Here is a 20965-nt window from a genome sequence, read left to right on the forward strand (position 1 = left end):
AAGTTGTATAGTCACATTTTAAAAAACTTTTTATATAATAGATTTATCCAATATGCCTTGTTTAAACACATTTCTTAAACACCTAGTATAAGGATCAAAAGTAAGCAGTATTAAGTATTGCAGAAGTAAATGAAAAATGCTTTGAAATACAGTGGTTTTCAGTCAGCCTAAAGCATTTTTGAACATATATAATATATTTATTTTTTAAAATTATTCTTTAAATATGAAATATAAACACAGAACAAAATTCAAATGCTATAAAGGGACATAAAGAAAAGAAACGTGCCTCTGACTCTGATCCCCATTTCCCTTCGCAGGTGACCATTAGTACTACTCTCTTGCGTATCTACCCAGAAATAATATTGAATACATTTGACACTTGACATTTTCAGAAGAGCTTGGTGTTTTACATTTAGAAAGTGCAGCATTACATTTGAAGGAGCCTTTACCTTTTGACTCTTTAGGGATGAACATGAGAATGAGGGATTATCATCCAAGGATGATGAAAAAGAATCACCTTCAGTTACAGTTTTTCTTTTAAGAACCCTTCTGGTCAAAATAGCTAATGATGCCTAGAACCAATCTTGGCCATTATCTTCTATATTCAACCCACAGAGAATTTCCTGGGCCTTGTTTCCTTCTTCTGGGCAGCTAGCACCTTGCAAACCCACTAGGAAAGGATAGGCCTCCCTGAGAGAGAAGGGCTGTAGTTCAATCAAGAAAAGATATAATTTCCAGGAGACCCATTTAGAACTTTCTGTTGAACTTCCTATTTAATTGCTTGGGGCTTCCCACGTGGCACTAGTGGTAAAGAACCTGCCTGCCAATGCAGGAGATGTGAGAGATGTGGGTCGCTCCCCGAGTTGGGAAGAACCCCCGGAGAAGGAAAGGGCAACCCATTCCAGTATTCTTGCCTGAATAATCCCGTGGACAGAGGAGCCTGGCAGGCTACAGTCCATAGACTCGCAAAGAGTCAGACATGACTGAAGGGACTTAGCATGCACATATGCATTTCATTACTTAATTCATTTGTTTTGTGTTTAGCCGCTCAGTGTGTCCCATTCTTTGCGATCCTGTGGACTGCAGCCCACCAGGCTCCTCCATCCATGGGGGTTCTTCAGGCAAGAATACTGGAGTGGGTTGACATTTCCTACTCCATTACTTAATTCATTTAATAGGGTTTTATTAATGATCAACAGTGTGCTAGGCACTGTTATCACTAAGATAAATAAAATAATGTGCTGTTATTTGAAGAGCTCAGAGTCTAATCCAGCCACTGATTTTTGCAAATGAGGCAACAGAGAAATTGATTTTGACTTGCCACATCATGAAGTGGTAGAGCGGTGGTGGGGGACAGAGTCTCCTGATACCTAATCCGTCACGCTTCTCACCATAAATTTAGACATCACATCCAGAATCCAACTTTGTTTACTAGGAATGCCTCTTCCTCTTCCTCCGTGAATCAAGTTATACTAACTGGAGTTTTCTTTCAGATGTTAACATAATGAGGAATGCCGTGTCATTAAAAGTTGACGTAATTCTCCGAAACTCACTTCACCTATGACTTAAGCACTATTATTTAACTTGACCAACTCTTCCATAGCTAATGAGAATTCATTGGTTATAGCTTTAAAGTGGTAAATTATTTTCTAGGTTATATCTTCAACCAAGGCATTCTTATACTTACAAAGCTGCAGTCCTAATCACTGATCTTAAAGAGTTTCCTACATAGTATTGCATCCAGAGAATTTTGAAAACTCTAATGCAAATATATTGGATATACATTGAAGGATTTATCACTCATATTTCTTCCAAAATAGTTGTAGTTATGTCTATAGTGTTTTGGAAAACTTTGTGGAAAAAATGTTTAAAATAAGATATGGAACTTTCTTCTTTTATCCCTATCAATTTATTGATACTATATTCTGTGTTTAATTCTGTTAGTTTTTTTAGCTGAACTTTTTACTTAGCAGAAATTGTAGACATGTACTTGTAAGAAATAACACAGAGAGATCTGTACCAATTACCCAGTTTCCCTGAATAATAACCTTTTGCAGGACCTTGGTACAGTACTAAAGCCAATGTTGACATTGATATAGACAAGATGCATAACAGTTCTTTCACTGCTAGAAGCCCTTTGGTTACTCTTTTGTAATAGCACACACTTCCTCCCTCCCCTGCACCTGCCCCATTTCTTTCTACCTCTGGAAACCCCTAATCTGTTCCCCTATTCTATAATTTTGTCATTTCAAAAATATATAAACAGAATCAGAATTATATGCAATCTTTTGGCTTTTTTTCATTCAGCATAATTGTCTAGAGTTCATTCAAGTAGTGTGTAATGATTCTTTCTTTCTTTGTATTGCTGAGTAGTATTCCATGGTGTAAATGTACCATAGTTTATTTAATCAATCACACATTGAACAACATTTTAGCCATTTCTAGTTTGGACTGCTACAAATATTGATATTTGTGTACAGGTTTTTCTGTGACTGTAAATTTTCATTTCTCTGAGATTAATGCCCAAAGAATACAAATCTCTGGGTCCTATAAGAGTACATATTTAAATTTATAAATCCTAAAATGTTTTTCCATAGTAAACGTACCATTTAATCTCTTACCATCAATATATGAATGGTCCAGTTTTTCCACATCCTTGATATAATTTGGTTTTGTCACTTTTTTATTTAGTGTAGAGATAACTCAATGTTGTTTCATTTTGCATTTCCCTGTGGTTAATGATGCTGAGCATCTTTTTATGTGTTCATTTCCCATCTGTTTATCCTCCTTGGTGAAGTATCTTTTCATATCTTTTGCCTATTTCCTAATTGGGTTGTTTTTTTAATACTGAGTTTTGAGAGGTCATGAAATTAAAAGACGCTTACTCCTTGGAAGGAAAGTTATGACCAACCTAGATAGCATATTGAAAAGCAGAGACATTACTTTACCAACAAAGGTCCATCTAGTCAAGGCTATGGTTTTTCCAGTGGTCATGTATGGATGTGAGAGTTGGATTGTGAAGAAAGCTGAGTGCTGAAGAATTGATGCTTTTGAACTGTGGTATTGAGAGTCCCTTGGACTGCAAGGAGATCCAACCAGTCCATTCTAAAGATCAGCCCTGGGTGTTCTTTGGAAGGAATGATGCTAAAGCTGAAGCTTCAATACTTTGGCCACCTCATGGGAAGAGCTGACTCATTGGAAAAGAATCTGATGCTGGGAGGGATTGGGGGCAGGAGGAGAAGGGGATGACAGAGGATGAGATGGCTGGATGGCATCACTGACTCGATGGACATGAGTTTGGGTGAACTCCGGGAGTTGGTAATGGACAGGGAGGCCTGGCATTCTGCAGTTTATGGGGTCGCAAAGAGTCGGACACGACTGAGCGACTGAACTGAACTATATATTGTAGATAACAATCCTTTATCAGATAAGTGGTGTACAACTCTTTTCTCCTAGTCTGTAGCTAGTCTTTCTGTTCTCTGAACAAGGTCTTTCACAGAACAAAAGTCTTTATTTTGACAAGGCCCAAATTGATCTATGTTTCCTTTTATAGACTGTCTTTTTGGAGTCACATCTAAGGTCCCTTCACCAAACATGCTTCCTGATGAATTTTTCAATTTTTTTCTAAAGTTTTATGGTGTTATGTCTCAGATTTAAATCTATGGCTCATTTTGAGTTCATTTTTTGTATAAATCTTTACACAAAATTATTAAAAAATGAGCTCTAGGTCAAAGTTCTTATTTTTTTCTCTCTTATGGGTGTCCAGTTCCTGTAGCACCATTCCTCCACTGATGTGCTTTTGTACCCTTGTCAAAAATCAGTTGAGCATTATTTGTGTAGGCCTATTTCTGAGTCTTCTGATCTGTTGCATTGATCTGCATGTGTTGCTCTGTAACCACATTATCCTGACTGCTGTAGCTGTAAGAAATGACTTAACACCAGGCAGAGAGAGCCCACCCATTTTAATTGTTAAATATCTTTTACCTGTTCTAAGACCTCTTCCTTTCCACAAAACATTTTGAGAATAAGCTGGACTGTGACCACAAAAAAACTCTGCTGTTGATAGAAATTGCATTAATAATGACTAAATTAGAATTTTGAGATTGCATATGTAATATTAATTTAGTTAAAACTGGTAATGGCATTCTTAAAGAAGACAATTTAATTTCTTTTGTAGCCTCATTCTAGGTCTTATTTTCTAAAGTGATGGCCATGTTTATGATTTTTAAATCACTGAACAAATATTAATTGGTCATTTTTCTTCAGATATAACTTGGACATCTTTTTTTCATTGCCAAAATTGAAACTTCTTTTCCATAGGAATAACACATTCTTGATTTTGGTGTATAACTTTCAAGTTCTAAATCATTGTTATGGTTTTGAATTTTAAAATTATTTGAAGAGTTCTTTGTAGAATTTTAAAAGACCCTCCCCCATTAGATTTCTCTTTACAAGACTCCTAAACTTACTGCCTTAAGGAAAGTATGGTTTACCTCTTCTGTCGTTTTAAACAAATACCTTTCCCCAAAGAGCAAAATAGAACATGCCTCCAAATCTTTGGGGTTTAGGTTATTGGAGCTCAGGATGTGTTTGTTAGTCATAAATAGCAAAGCAAAAGTTTTTAAATGAGAACTTTTGTGCATTCTCATGCTTTGATCTTTGATTCTGAACACTAAAATCTTAAAAATTACAAAAAGAATCTGGTAAACCTCTTAATTTTAAAAAAAGCACTTGAAAACTTACTATTAGGGATTTAAAAAAAAGAGAAGAGGACTGTTAAACTGATGAGAGGAAGAGAAAATGTCACCTTGTTGCTTTTGGGTGTGGGAAAAGGGAATGAGATCATGCTTTCATTTCTGTCTTGCTTTCTCAAGATAAGCTTTTCCACCCTTCTTTCTGCTTCATGTTTCAGGGTGGAAGCACCAAAAAAAAAAAAAAGCAACCTGGCTCTCTTTCCCATCCTGTTTATATTCTAAATTGGCTTTTATTGTTTTAATAAATATATCACTGGCAGCCTATAAACATAAGTGGTTACACTCAGAAAGCAGGAATTTGAAAATCACAGTCCAGTTATACTACCTTAAACACAATTAACACAATTACTTCTCAATAAGGAAAACTTATCTATATCATAAAAATGTAGCTCATAGTTTTAATATAATTATTGCAGTGAAATTTACTACTACTAAGTATTGTCTTCAGAGTTCTGAAAGGATAAAAGTGTGATCCAAGAGTAGTAAGCCAAGACATCATTTAAAAATAAAGGTATTAGGCAGTTCCTGAAAATATAAAAGAACTAATAGAAAAGAGGAATACTTGAAAGTGAAATTCAGCCAATTGAAAAATAGGGCAATATTAAGATTTTAAGAATTGAGAAGTCTTGGTAAAAGGATGTGTGATGATCCTTCAAACTATTTAAATACAGAATTAATACTGAAAAAAATTAGTACTACTAATATCAGTGATTTTTTCTTTCTCACCTACTCCTTTGTTTAGGTAATAGTCACACTATAGCAAAAACTATTCTCTGATGGAAAGAAAGTGTAATTTAAGGAAAAATGCAGTATAATGGTACTACTCACCATAAACAGATACTCCAACTTCTTTCTTCCCATATAGCTTATCAACATTTTTAAAATTTTGTCTAATAAGAGACTCTTTAATGCTCGTTCTCTAAAGCCAAGAACTCTCAGAGCCAGTGAGCCTATTATAGTCTACCCCATCAAAAGAACCCTGCTAATGGCTTTAGCCAATTTCTGAGGTAACAGTACCTAGGAGGGGGATAAACTGGGAGAAGTAAGAAGTTACTTTGTATGGACGACTTTTTGCTAACAATGAGTTTTAACAGGCAAGGACCACAAAAGCCATTTGATTTATGGCAGAATTAATTAGAATGAGACTTTTTAGCTGGACCAGGGTTACCAGACTGCCAAATAAAATACTGAGCAAGCAAGACTGGTCAGTTACAATTCAGTCTCTAGAAATCTGAGCCAACAGTAGTGTTATGTTTATGGATTCAGCTTCATCTTTGAAATACAGTTGGGGTATCTCAGCAAAAATAAAAGTTATGAGCTATCTCCCAGACATTTGAATAGCAAGGGCATATAACACTGTGTAAGACCGTGGTTATTTTTGCAGCCAATCTTAAGGATAAATCTACATTGTATTCAGGATGCTGTGTTGAGCCAAACTTAACAATGGCTATTATGTGTAGAAAATAGCAACCATTGTTGTTGTCCTAAGCTTTCTCTGGAGATTAAAAAACATTTTTAATTAACCTAATAAAACCCTATGGAACAACAGACTGGTTCCAAATAGGAAAAGGAGTATGTCAAGGCTGTATATTGTCACCCTGCATATTTAACTTACATGCAGAGTGCATCATGAGAAACGCTGGACTGGAAGAAGCACAAGCTGGAATCAAGATTGCCAGGAGAAATATCAATAACCTCAGATATGCAGATGACACCACCCTTATGGCAGAAAGTGAAGAGGAGCTAAAAAGCCTCTTGATGAAAGTGAAAGAGGAGAGTGAAAAAGCTGGCTTAAAGCTCAACATTCAGAAAACGAAGATCATGGCATCTGGTCCCATCACTCCATGGGAAATAGATGGGGAAACAGTGGAAACAGTGGCTGACTTTATTTTTGGGGGGCTCCAAAATCACTGCAGATGGTGATTGCAGCCATGAAATTAAAAGACGTTTACTCCCTGGAAGGAAAGTTGTGACCAACCTAGATAGCATATTGAAAAGCAGAGACATTATTTTGCCAACAAAGGTCCGTTTAGTCAAGGCTGTGGTTTTCCCAGTGGTCATGTATGGATGTGAGAGTTGGACTGTGAGAAAGCTGAGTGCCAAAGAATTGATGCTTTTGAACTGTGGTGTTGGAGTAGACTCTTGAGAGTCCCTTGGACTGCAAGGCAATTCAACGAGTCCATCCTAAAGGAGATCAGTCCTGGGTGTTCATTGGAAGGACTGATGCTAAAACTGAAACTCCAATACTTTGGCCACCTCATGCGAAGAGTTGCTTCATTGGAAAAGACTCTGATGCCGGGAAAGTTGGGGGCAGGAGGAGAAGGGGACGACAGAGGATGAGATGGCTGGATGGCATCACTGGCTCGATGGATGTGAGTTTGGGTGAACTCCGGGAGTTGGTGATGGACAGGAAGGCCTGGCATGCTGCATTTCATGGGGTCGCAGGGTCGGACACAACTGAGTGACTGAACTGAACTGAACTGAATAAAACCCTAATAGCAACATAACCAAAGAAATTAATATAACCAGAGAAGAGTGGATAGAAGCAGAAAACCTAATGCAATTGTTGAGTTATCCTGGCAAAGGAACCCTAAAGTATGTGAAGCCAGTGACTGTTTCCTTATCTAAAAAGGCAATTTCAAAACTATAAACACACACACACACGTTTGGATTTTTCTGATAGATCTTTAAGGTGGCTGTTTCATGACAAGCTCCCAAAGAAATGGAATTTATCTGTGGTGTGTTTTGAAAGTGTATATGTATGTGTTTGCAAGAATTAAAGAAAGAATTAGACTGACAGAGTGCCTAGTGGTGGTTGAAGTGACCATTAGCTACTTTAAAGACTTTTGTTAGACAACAAGGCAACAATTTTCCTCTGGAAACATGTCTCCACAATAATAGCAGAAGTCAGAAAGTATTCCACATGCAAATATATCTGAACCTCTTTGTGAATGTATTTAACACTTTGAAGTGATAGCTTCATCGGGTAACAAGTATAAACCAGCATCTTATAAACTCTGGCTTCACATTACCACTTATCTGAATTAGTCATTTAAGGGGGTTTTATAAGTCTTCCTAAGAACTGGCAAGGTTAATCTTGGGCTAGGGCAGGCAGGCAGGAAATGCTGAAGCAGCTCTTCCCTTTGAAGGTTTTGTGATTGTTTGTGAGGTCAAAAAGTAGTTGTTTTAAAGTTAAAGCTAAAGCATTGAGATCATGACAGCAAAATGAGACTTTTTTTTCTTTGTATGGCAACTTTGAAGAAAAACTTGATAAAATTCAGAGTTCTTTATACATTCTATTCCACTTTTCTCTGAAATGCCTTTATTTTCTAAAGTGAATTAAAAAATCATTTCAGCTGCCAAATATGATAATGGATTCAGTGCCACTAGAAAGATGTAACGTACCATTTCTTTGGCTGGATTAGCTCTAAAGAATCATTCTATTTTGTAGTTTACCCAATGGGAGTAGATGTCTTTTATGTTTATTTATATGATTTGCATTAAAAGTGCTACACGTTTGTTCTTGATTATGCAAAACCACACAGCCAATGACAGTGAATTTAATTCCTTTAGGATGCAATGTTACCATCACATATAATTTAACATAATTTTTTTTCATTTGAAAGTAAATATTTATTCCTGAATTTTTTCTTCCATTTTGTTGAGACATAATTAACATACAGCATTGTTTAAGCTGAAGGTGTATAGCATAATGATTTGGCTTACATACCTCATGAAATGATGATCACAGTATGTTTAGTGAACATCCATTATCTCATATAGATAAATATAAAAGAGAAAGAAAAAAATTTTTTCGTTGTGAAGAGGACTCTTATGATTTGTTCTCTTAACAACTTTCGTATATAACACACAGCAGTGTTTATTTCTCATATTGTACATTACATCCCTAGTACTTATTAATTTTAGAGCTGGAAGTTTGTACCTTTTGATTACTTTCATCCAATCTTTCCTCCCCCACCCTCCTTAACAGACACTTATTGAGTGCCTACTGTGTGTCAGGCACTGTACTCAATACCAGAGATAGATTGGTGAAAAGACAAATCACTGCCCTCATAGAGCTTAATAAATATTAAAGATGAAATAGATAATTTTTAAATCCTTTAATCTGTCACTCAGATTTTGAAGACATACATTGAATGAGTTTTGAGAACTCTTGCACATTTTGCCTGAAGTTTGAACAGGGAAAATTTGACCATTTGCTGGAATATATGGCAATAAGCTGGAAGATGATAATTAAAGCAAATTATTTTTTTGATTCTTGCTTTTATTTGTTATTTATCAGTGTTACAATTAGACTCCTTGAGTAACTGAGGAATGTTACTGATTTAACTTGTGAATTTCTTCTTTAGGATGGTCTTAATTTATACAAAGGGATGTGAATAAACATAGTAATCTTGAAAATTAAAATCCGGCATTTATAAACACCATCTTCACTCATTGGAAGAATTATAGAATACTTAATATATTTAATGTTCACCATGGAAAGTGGATGTATTACTCAGTTATTTTTGCCTATGTGAGTAGTACAAGAGCTGACTCAAAGGAGATGACATGATGGTTCCTGTCCTGAAGTGAAATAAGATGATGGGGTTGTGGTGGAAAAATGATGTGGTCATGCCCATATTTGCTCACATCTCTTGTTCATTTCCTTTTATAGAGGAAAACCAAAGAGAGTCTCATTTCTTATTTTTTTAAGTTTCCTTTTTGTATTTTCTTTTCATGCCATTTTCCTTTTTTCCCCTTAAAATTGCATTATCATAACTTGCAATTCATTGGGTCAAGTTGTGCTTTGAAATACTGTAAGCACCCCTTAGAACGGTCACAGTAGAGACATTATACCCACTTTAGGCAATCGATTACATATATGGACATAGACATCCTGAGCTCCTTGGGTGTAAAATGCAGGTTTCATAAATCTTTCTATTTCCTGATGCCAAATAGTACGGTGCCTTTTATGGAGTGGATGTTCATTCAGTGTTTGTGCAATGAATGAATATGAGCCAGGAATTTTAGTTTTGTTTTCCAAAATACCAAATACTTTATTAGCTCAAGGAATTTTTAAACTACTTATTATTATGGAAAATTTTAAACATACAAAATAAAATAGCATAAGGAACCCCCTCAGTTTTAACAGTTTATCAATATTTGATGTCTTATATTTCATCCTTTCTCTCCCCTTCTTTTATTTAGTGATTTTAAAAAATATTTATTTTCTTTATTTGACTGCATCAGGTCTTAGCTGTGGCATGTGGGATCTTAGATCTTCATTGTGGCATGTGGGAACGTTTAGTTGCAGCATGCAGAATCTAGTTGTGGCATTTGGAATCTTTAGTTGAGACATGAGTACACTTAGATGTCACATGAGGGATCTAATTACCTGACCAGGGATCGAGCCCAGGTCCCCTCCTTTGGGAGCCTGGACTCCTAGCCACTGGACCTCCAGGGAAGTCCCTCCCCTTCGTCTTTATTGTTGTTTGGGATTTGCTTTAAAATAACCTACTTATTACTTCACACATAAATACTATAGTGTTCCTCATTTTTTAATATTTTAAAGTACTAATAATTTCTGCATTTCATACACAGTTTAACTTTCAAACCCTTTCTTTTCTAGTGTATGTGCCAGAGAAGGAGACTCCTATTGATTATAAGAAGAAAAATCCATTTGCTACATACAAGCTGGATATTTTTAAGTAGTTTTGTAACAAATATATTGCCTTTCTTAATCTTTTAAAAAACATATTAAAAGTTTGTAAAAACTACATTATCGTGATAAGCCCCTGTCTCAGGGACATGAACCTGATTCTGCAAAACGTTCAGAATTGATATTAATGAATTAGTTTTTCTTTTAACAATTAAACGGCACAGAACACATGTTAAAACTTATTCTGGTAATTGCATTCTCAGTTTTGAAAAGTCTTGTTAAAAACCTATGGATTTTATGTTTTATTGTTTCTCTAAAATTGGATGACTCCATCATAAATATTAGTAAATAAAGCACTAGTTATCAATAAAGAAGTATGCCACAGAGTCCCTAGGAGATCTAACTTACTTGTTTAGTAACACTAAGATGTTCTTTGCTTTTTCAGTGTACTGACAAAAGCAATAGTGGGTAAAACTGCTGGTGCCTTAGCATTCAAGGCAGTGGCCCCACACTGTATTAGTAGTCTTTGTATTCAACACCATACCCATCCTGTTAGAAAAAGACAGACACCATGTAGTTCATTAATGAATGTTCTTGATTAAGAAGGAAAAATTGATTTTATTAAATCTCAACTCTTGGGTATACATCTTTTCAATAGTGTGTTTGATGAAATGGGAATACATAAAAAAAATTTCTGCTGCATGTGGATGTACAGTGATTGCCCTGAGGAAAAGCACTTGTGCAGTTGTTTGAATTGCAAGCTAAACTAGCCGCGTTTTTTAAAAAACAGAAAACGAATTTTTCTTAAAAGAGTGGATGATGCATTAACTGATTATTCAGAGCTGAATATTTGGCAGATATATTATCAAAAATGAATCGTGTGCTAGTCACTGAAAGGGAGACGACTGAGGGTATTTGTTGCCAATGATAAACATTTCAAACAAAAATTTAAATTCTTGAAAACTTGCATCAGCCATCATGCAATCAATACTTTGACTTTTCTAATGAGGTTGGGGGTATTTTTAATGAAAGTGACTTGTTAGATATTGTAAAATGAAGTGTGACAACATTTGGATGATCTGTATTAGTTCCATATGATCCGTGCATGATGTGAAATCAAGCATTTAAAATCAATCAATCAAGTAAAAGGTCCATTTAAACTACAAGACAAACCAATGGGTTTTAGTGTAACAGTACGAAAAAGTCATTGATTTGGTATCAGATTCCACACTGCAACTAACATTTAAGAAACTATAGCTGCCCCAGTTTTGGCGTAATATTAAGAAGAATATCTATAGTTATCCGGAAAGACTCCTAAAACACTTCCTTTTTCCAAACAATATATCTGTAGGAGGCCACATTTTCTTCCTGTACTTGAATCAAAACAACATTGCAACAGGTGAATGCAGAAGCAGATATGAAAATCAAGCCTAAATTAAACAAAAATGTAAACAATATCCTCTTCTCACTTTTTTTTTTTTTCCTGCAAAATCTTTATTTCTTTTTGGTTCAGGGCTTGGGTGAGGTCCCCAGGATGGTTAAAAAAAACTGCCGAGTGGCTGCAGGGAGTGGTTCAGGCAGTAGCCCTGACTTCAGGGGGATGCAGAGGCGCCCCTCAAAGACCACTGGGCTCTAGAGACTCCAGTTGTATTTGAGGGTGAGTCCTTGGAAGAACTACTGGTTCAGCTTCACATCCCCCCACCCCGCCCCAGTCTATGGGGGTTGGGGATGGGGCTGATCAGGTGGTTGTAATCTACTTGACGAGTTTCATTTACTCCTCCAGGAAACAGCTCTCTAGGAAGTCACAGCGATTGTGGTCTGTGCAGCCAGAACCCAGGGCATGCAGGTCCACAGGGTCTGGCTCAGGTTCTTCTCCAGGGCCATGGCAGTTTCCTTATTGTCCAGAGTTTTATTCCACTCATCTTGAGGACTGCTTCTGCACGTCCTAGAAGAGAGCATGGGATACTGTGCCGGTTTTGCATTTTCAAGAGACGCTGTGCACCCTTGCCCTTTTCCACAGTGGACTCATGGAAGAAGTGGTTCACGCCCTCCAGAGCCACATCTTCATGGTGGAAACAGAAGCCCAGAGGGAGGTAGGTGTAGGGGGACCCAGATGCAGGATGACCTAGTGGTTGACTGCAGCTTTCATCTCAGTGAAATAATTCTGACCAAACTGGGAGCTCATGGTTGATGAGAAGTAAGGAGCAAAACCTCAAAAAAAAAAAAAAAAAAAAAAAAAAAGGTGTTGATTGATTCCAGAGGCCAAGGATGGCAGAGTGGTTGGTTCCTAAGATTATGACTGGGAAAGAGGTTGAGGGTGACCAGAGTCTGGGAAAGGGGCGTCCCTGGATCTGTTGCATCCAAACACTGTTGAAGCAAGAAGCATCTATAGGCGTGCCGCATGCACTGCCTCTCCCCACTGATTTTTTAAGGTAGTTTTCATTTTTAAATGTTATTTATATTCAGATGCAGCAGGTTTATCGTTGTTTCTAAATAAATATCTTTAAAATTTCCTAGTTGTAATTTCTAATATGATAATAAACACTGATTTAACCCACATATTCAAAAGCTCTTTGACATCCTCAGGTCCTGAGGCCAAAAAGTTTAGGAGATGGTGAGTTAATTGGGTTTTTTTGGTTTGTTCCCTGTCCTTTCCTGTTTCCTTTCCTTCCCTACCCTTTTTTTGAATGAGAGACCCTCAGAATAGGAAGATCTGGAGCACCTGACTTATTTCTTTATATGATTTTAATAGCTATGAACAGAACACAGATGTCTTTCCCCCATTTCATTGAGATATAATTGACATATAAAATTGTATTAGTTTAAGGTGTACAGTGAGATGATTTAATGTATGTATGTATTGTGAAATGTTTCCTACAGGTCTAGTTAACATCCACCACCCCACAGTTTCACTTTTTTTCCCCTGTGATGAGAACTTTTAAGATATACTTGCTTAGCAAATTTGAAATACACAATTCAGTATTGTTAACTGTGTATAGTCACCACAGATGTCTTCCAAATCAGTTCCTTATCCCATGTGTAGTTCAGTTGATAATCTGGAGGACCCGTGCTTTAAATCCTTTTATTTATTTCAACCTTTTGTTTTAGGACATTAAGATAAGGTATATAATTTAATATGTAATAAGACATCCTGTTTTTAAATGCTGATTACTTTGTTATGCAAATACAGAGCCAACAAATATTTTCTGTTGGAGAGATACCTCTTGGAATATTGAAATTAAGATGTTCTTATGGCTTATTTCTCCTCAAATCATCACGTAAACCAGATCTACTTGATTGCTAAAACTGACACATCCACTCAACAGGAAGTTTGTGTACCTAAGACTGTTCTTAGTATAAATTTCCTAAACATTCTGATATAGCCCCAAATGACAGTAGCAATATCCTGCATCTTAATTTGATACCTGTTTTATGTTAGATCCCTTTGCATTATTTGTTTGTTTGTTTTATAACTCATGAAGATGGGTACAGTCCTATTCCATTAAAGAACAATAGATGAGTGTTATTGAGGTGTGGCATTAAGTACAGTGGGAGAGGCCTCCATTGTATGTGTCAGGCATGGAAAGAATATACCCAGTACTGGGTGTGGTGGAGAGAGGATGACGTTTGAATGAAAGTAGGAAGGGACTTTAAAAATACTACATCTAGGTCTTGTGTCCTAACTGTGGATTACACCAACCCAACTATGAAACTCATGAAAATTTGGGTGTGCCTCTTTCCTTCCTTTCCACCCAGGAGGGTGTGTAGGTCCACAGGTGCATGTGTGTGAACTTTTAACTTTATGGATTTGTTGGTAACATCTGAGAGAGAGCGTGAGCTTTATGTGTACAGATAAAACACGGGTTGGTTTCCATTGGCTTTCCCCAGCATTCATCATGACGGATTTGGAATGAAGTATAAAAGTTGTTTCATTCTGTGGCCTGCCTATAAAAATGTGAAATGTATTACACAACTCTTGCCACCATCGTCTATTTCCAAACCAGTTATCATTACCCATAGTAAAAATAAATGCTGTTTTCACGTATAGTCACACACATGCACAAACACAAACACTGATACCATCCCTCCATCAGCCCTGCACACCTGTTCATAACTCTTATGATGAGACATTTAGAAAATTACTGAAACTGGCTGAACTACTGATGGGATACAACAGTCTTAGGAAATGTCCTGGTATTTTACCAAGAAGTGCGTACTCAGTTTTGCTCAGTTGTGTCCGACTCTTTTCCTACTCCAGGGGATCTTCCTGACCCAGGGATCAAACCCACTTTTCCTGCATTGACAGGCAGATTCTTTACTGCTGCGCTATCTGGGAAGCCCCTAGGTAGAAGACAATCGTTTTTTAAAAGGAGTATCCATTCCTAGAACTTTCGTCACAATATTTTGCTGTTGAAATGAATTCTATTGTTATGATGCTGCTGCTGCTGCTGCTAAGTCACTTCAGTCGTGTCCGACTCTGTGCGACCCCATAGACAGCAGCTCTCCAGGCTCCCCCGTCCCTGGGATTCTCCAGGCAAGAACACCGGAGTGGGGTGCCATTTCCTTCTCCAGTGCATGAAAGTGAAAAGTGAAAGTGAAGTCATTCAGTTGTGTCCAACTCTTTGAGACCCCGTGGACTGCAGCCTACCAGGCTTCTCCATCCATGGGATTTTCCAGGCAAAAGTACTGGAGTGGGGTGCCATTGCCTTCTCCGATGAATAGACTTTAAAATCAGTGCTTGAGTGTTGACAGATTTCACTATGATCAAAGATTAGCCTTAGAGTTCAGAAAGCTAGAAAGCATATACATTTCAGAAGACCATGAAAGCAAAAGGCAAGGGATCTGTTTCTGGGTAGCATGATCATTGAAGTTCATAGTACTTGGGGCAGTGTTGTAAAGTGATAAGTGTAGCCAAAGAAAAGGTAAGGCAAGGAAAACCCAACATTTCTGGCCTGACACTGATACCGTTTTTTTAGTGGAGGCAATTACCTGTGCCCCAGTTTTCCCTGGAAAAGCCTGATTATATACACGTATGCCCTTTCTTCTAGTTAGCTCAAGGCGCTTGAGCATAGCTTACTACCCCACATAATCCCTGACTGGCCATAGGCAGCTAGAGCTATCCTTGTTTCACAGACGGTGAAACTGAGACCGGGAAAGCTGGAGAGGCTTCCTTTAGTGAGTCAGCAATGAAAACAGATGGAAAAACACGTCCTCTGGCTCTGACGATCTATGCCTTCTGTTTTGGATTGTGTTGTCTTTTGATATTTCATGCAGTTTTTGTGATTGGTGAAATAAAGTCCTTGCATTAAGGAGACAGAGTGTAATCCAATATCTACTAATGGTGGTTAATGATGAGAATAGGAGTACACTCTTGCCTCCTAATGTGGTGTGTCCCTATCCTTTTTATAAGCAAGTGTAACACGAATTGTCTCCTTATTCTGAGAATTCAATATGTTATCTTAAAATGCTTCACTTTGTTTTATATTATTTACAAAGGACTGGCGGATCTATTATCTCAATTTCATACTTGTTAAGTAGATAGAGCAGATGGTATTATGCATATAATATACCAGAGAGATGATAGCAGTGGCTGCCACTTGCTGAGCACCTTGCTGGAACCAGCCCCTGTTATGTACTTATCTCATTTAATCATCATCAACACCCTTTGAAGTATGTGGAATTAGCTCCACTTTTATAAATATGAACCTGGGGCTTGGAGAAGCTAAGTTGTGTGATCAAGGTCACACAGATTTCAAGTCTGTCTGATTCCTAAGACCCAGATGCTCCCATTGCACTCCATTTCCTTTCAAGTGACTGACTTGCTCTATGTCCATCTTAGACATGGTCTCCGGAACCTAGGTCAGTACTCGTATTGATTTATTGTTGTCTCCCATAAAGGGCAAGAACTCACAACTCACCAGTTTCTTCATTGAGCAAGTAACTGATTAGAATTGCTAGACCAGTTAAAAAATTTTCAATAATAAGCATATAGCAGTCACCACATATCTAATGCTTACCATGTGCCAGGCTATGATCTAAAATTTAAACACAGATTAAATCATTTAAGCATCACAATGTACAAAAGTTATTATTAAGTGACATAGTTACTATTATCATCCCTGGATGAGAAAACAGGCACAAGAGCTTAAGCAGTTTGCCCAAAGACAATGTAGAAAATTGTGGAGACAAGATTTGAACCAGTCTGGCTCAAAAACGCTGAGCTACTCAACAGTACTGCCTCTCAATAGAAAATTCAGTTCAGCAAGTGCTAGCTTAGTTCCTATATGCTGTGCTGTGCTTAGTCACTCAGTCAGGTCTGATTCTTTGTGACCCCATGGACTGTAGCCCACCAGGCTCCTCTGTCCATGGATTCTCCAGGCAAGAATACTGGAGTGGGTTGCCATGCCCTTCTCCAGGGGATCTTTCAGACCCAAGGATTGAACCCATGTCTCCTGCATTGCAGGTGTATTGTTTACCCTCTGAGCCACCAGGGAAATCACTTCCTATATGGGGGGCTGCTGCTAAGTCGCTTCAGTTGTGTCCAACTCTGTGTGACCCCATAGACGGCAGCCCACCAGGCTCCCCCGTCCCTGGGATTCTCCAGGCAAGAACACTGGAGTGGGTTGCCATTTCCTTCTCCAATGCATGAAAGTGAAAAGTGAAAGTGAAGTCGCTCAGTCATGTCTGACTCTTTGCGACCCCATGGACTGCAGCCCACCAGGCTCCTCTGTCCATGGGATTTTCCAGGCAAGAGTACTGGAGTGGGGTGCCATTGCCTTCTCCGTTCCTATATGCTAGGCTGGTAGAAAATACAATTCTTATACTTAATAGGTTACATTTTCAACAGCAAACAAGATGTAGATAATCACAGTAAATGCTCTGACATCTAGCATGTGGCATGTAAGCCTTGTATGAAGACACGAATAAGTATGGCTCGAGATGAATAATGGAACGTTAAATGGTCTGAGACAGTTAATTTGCCTTTCTAATGTACTTTCCTAAGGACGACTGACTTGGCCTCTGGGGGAGAAGTTGGTTCCTTGTGTTCTAAAATAAGCAGGTTACTTGGCTAATGTTTAAACTTTAAATAGGTATGTGGGTTGCAGCTATTTGACCTGAACCAACTTAAAATTCCTTTGTGTTTTTTGCATGATTTCAGCAGAGCTGAAAAAATTCACTTTTCTCTAAATGTTGTGAAGTTCAAATTTATTAATACTTGGCAAAATACTGTAAGGCTGACAGGAAGGGGATTCATAAGTATTGTATCATTCCTTTGTCAGGGTATTCTTTCTCTAGCAGGAAGTGTTATGACTTGCTCTGTAAAGTTGCAGTTGTAAGAAGAATGTTGGGTTTCCAGATTGGCAGTTCTGGGCGTGGGAGGTTCCTTCTATTAGTACTGTGAGAAACAGGCTTGCTCTCGTCCCAGAAGGGGAACTATTTTAATATTTCATTAGGCTCTAACTTTTATAGTATGGAATATTTAAGCAGAAATTGAAAAATCTCAAAATCCATATTATGTGTTTGGGTAGTTATACATTTGGAGACGCTTTCTAAATCTTATGTATTCAAATAGAAGCAAATTTGTTCTAAAAGAAAATTTTGAAGTTTAGAATCTGACATTTTCTAAATATATATGTATATTCTGTATTTTCTTTATTTGGGGAATATTTTAGGGACTTTTACTTTTTAAAAGTTGATTTTGTAGGCACTTCACTAGCAATCCAGTGGTTAGGACTTTGTCTTCTAATGTCGGGGGGTACTGGTTCGATCCTTTTCTGGGGAGCTAAAGTCCCACATGTCTCATGGCCAAAAAACCAAAACATAAAACAGCGGCAATATTGTAACAAATTCAATACATGCTTTAAAAATGTTTTTAAAAGTTGGTTTTGTAACCCTAATTATATAGCTGTATCTATCTAGTCAGATGCTCAAAGGTTTAAATGACAGATCCTTACTTTATATCTTGGAGGTGGGGCAACAGGGAACGGAATTACAAATGCCTTTGAGCCCTGTTAAATGGTTTTTCAAAAATCTGTGACCTAGAAGTTGAGGGCAGCTATCCTGACAGAATACGACAGCAGTTGATCTAGTGTTTATTCATACTTTCCAAAATACATTGAAAATCATTGGTGATAAGATTTTGGTGGTGTTAAATAACATGGTAATGATACTGATTTCTGATGCTCACAGACTCCACCAGGGTTTTCTATCACATAGTGGTCATATAAGCTCTATTTCTCTTATTTCAGAATAGTTGGTTCTGTAAATCTTGACTCTGAATCAAGGGTAACCTCTTAGTTGTTCTTACTACAACTCAAATGAAGTAAAAAGTGAAGAAACAAAATAATCTAGCTTTCTTGATTAATACGTACCTTATTTGAGAACATATAAGCAAAGTATGTTATACTACAGGAGGCAATTTCAATGACTAATAGAATAAACTTTCAGCTTAGCTCAAAGTCTAAGCTGAAATTTTATCTCTAGTGATTCTGAGCTGTACATCACAGTATTTTGTTTTGAATTAACTAGTCTGATCTTGCCTTGTGAGAGATATATATCTAAAGGTTGCCCTTGGCTGCAGTGTTAATTTTCATAGGAGAATGGAAATACTCCTCAGGTATGCAGGTTAGTTAATTTCATTAGAAGCAGATATGATTTTTTTCATAAATCATTCAGATATTTTTGGAAAGTGTCAAAGTTTACTTAGGCAATGAGGAAGGGATTGGACCTTTTTAAAAAAGAATATGCTATTTCAATCCAAGGATTTAATAATTCTTAGCTTTGTAAAAATGGAGGAGAGGTATAACTTTGTTGTATCTTTGGGTTTGATACAGTATTCTTCATAACAAGAAATGGGGGCTTTTTTAAAAATTTGGCATAGATATTTTATTTTTTGTTATGAAGAGCTAGGAAATAAAACACATTTAGAATATGAAATGGGAGAAAGATTCATTGTAAATGGAATAAATATGATGTGAGTTTATGTTTAAGATGTACATTAAATGAGTACAACACTCTTGTCTGGCAAGAATTTAAAGAATGTCTTCAATATGACTATTGATTTGACTGTTTCTGTTGGGAAAATTACCAACTTATTTTTAAATAGTCATTGCTTAAACATCTTAGAAAGGAAACTTTTACTTAAAATGGAAGTATTTGATATTCCTCCAGGAAATGATACAGGATTGGGCACTCTTTGGGGTTTAAGTGACTCATAGATATTGGTACTTGAAAAAAAAAAAAAGATCAATTAGAATCTAGCTTATGCTAGATTCTAGAATAGAAGAAAGTTTATTTCCAGAAAGTGAACTCATTTAATAGCTACGTAGGGTGAAATCATTCACTAGATGTCTGGCGTTTGCTTTAAAATAATTCAGGGAAAAGAGAGGGGGTGAGAGAGAGGGAGAGGGAGAGCACACAGCTGAAGAGAGGACAGGTAAAGAGAATCAATGGGAAAATCCTGATAAATGTAGAATGTCGATAATAGGATTGTGGGTGATGTACAATTTTCTCTTCTGTATATCATAATAAAAAATTTAAGTATAGCTTTAGTTTGCAGCAATTTACATCTATTTCTAAATGATACTTTTATCTGTAAAATGCAGGTTTGTCAAAACATGATGTGTATTATTGTAAAGGTGAAATGTGCTGCTTGATTGTCAAAATTGTTGCCAAGCAAAAACTGTTTCTGAAAGAAAAAAAAAAAAAAACTTTCTGTTTGACTTTCAGTTAAATTCAAAGGACAGGTTGCAAACATCTTGAAGAGTTTTGTAGTATCCTGAAGTATTAAATAGGAGTAGACAGTTAAACCATGCTAACAGGCCAAGTGCGTGTGAAGAATGTGGGGGCACTATTATGTCTAAAGTGTTTTGTTCCCGGCCTTCTTTACAGAGTGTGCATTTTGAAACCACGCGAGACAGCTATTTAGCCTGCATTCTGTTTGTTCCCTTTCCCTACTTGCCAACATCAATTTATTCAACAAACATTTTGTAAGGGCTTATTGTGAGCCAAGATACAAAGTCAAATAAGATACCAGCCCTGCTTTCAAGGAACTCACAGCCTAGCAGAGGAGATAGAGAAGCAGATGGTTATCACACACTGAGGAGGGTACCAGAATGGGGGAAGGGGAGTCAGTGGTCAGCAACCAGACCCCTATGCTGTGTCTCCTTTAAAATAACACAGACACAACAGTTGAGGTGGTTTCATTGATTGTAGGTATTGGAGAAATAGGGAGAAGACTAAGATGGCTCAGTTTAAGTCTGTGTGCCCCTGCCCCCATGTGTCACTGTGCAAATAACAGCCTCCTTGGCTCCCCTGCCCCTCTTAATAAACCTTCACCCTTCTCTCCTGCATCCCCGGGCCTTGGTGGAGCAGCATACATGCAGAAGATAGCAATCTCTTCTTCACATCAACTAGTAAGCTAATGTTTAAGTGTCCTTGATGTTTTGGGATCCAACCAAGACAAAATTGCAGCTATATGCAGGCAGTTACTTGGCGCTGGATACAAGGGAGAGTTAGCCTTCAGTCTCTGATAGAACCTTCCAAAGTT

The 20965-nt window shown here is 37.3% G+C and overlaps 1 protein-coding gene across 3 annotated transcripts in view; it reads left to right on the forward strand.

Moving 5' to 3' along the window:
- PLS3 (plastin 3) overlaps positions 1–20965 on the forward strand; it is a 100441-nt gene that overhangs the window by 13815 nt on the left and 65661 nt on the right. The gene's annotated exons all lie outside the window — the stretch shown is intronic.

Source organism: Capricornis sumatraensis, chromosome X (genome assembly GCF_032405125.1).
Source record: "Capricornis sumatraensis isolate serow.1 chromosome X, serow.2, whole genome shotgun sequence".
Taxonomy (NCBI): Eukaryota; Metazoa; Chordata; class Mammalia; order Artiodactyla; family Bovidae; genus Capricornis; species Capricornis sumatraensis.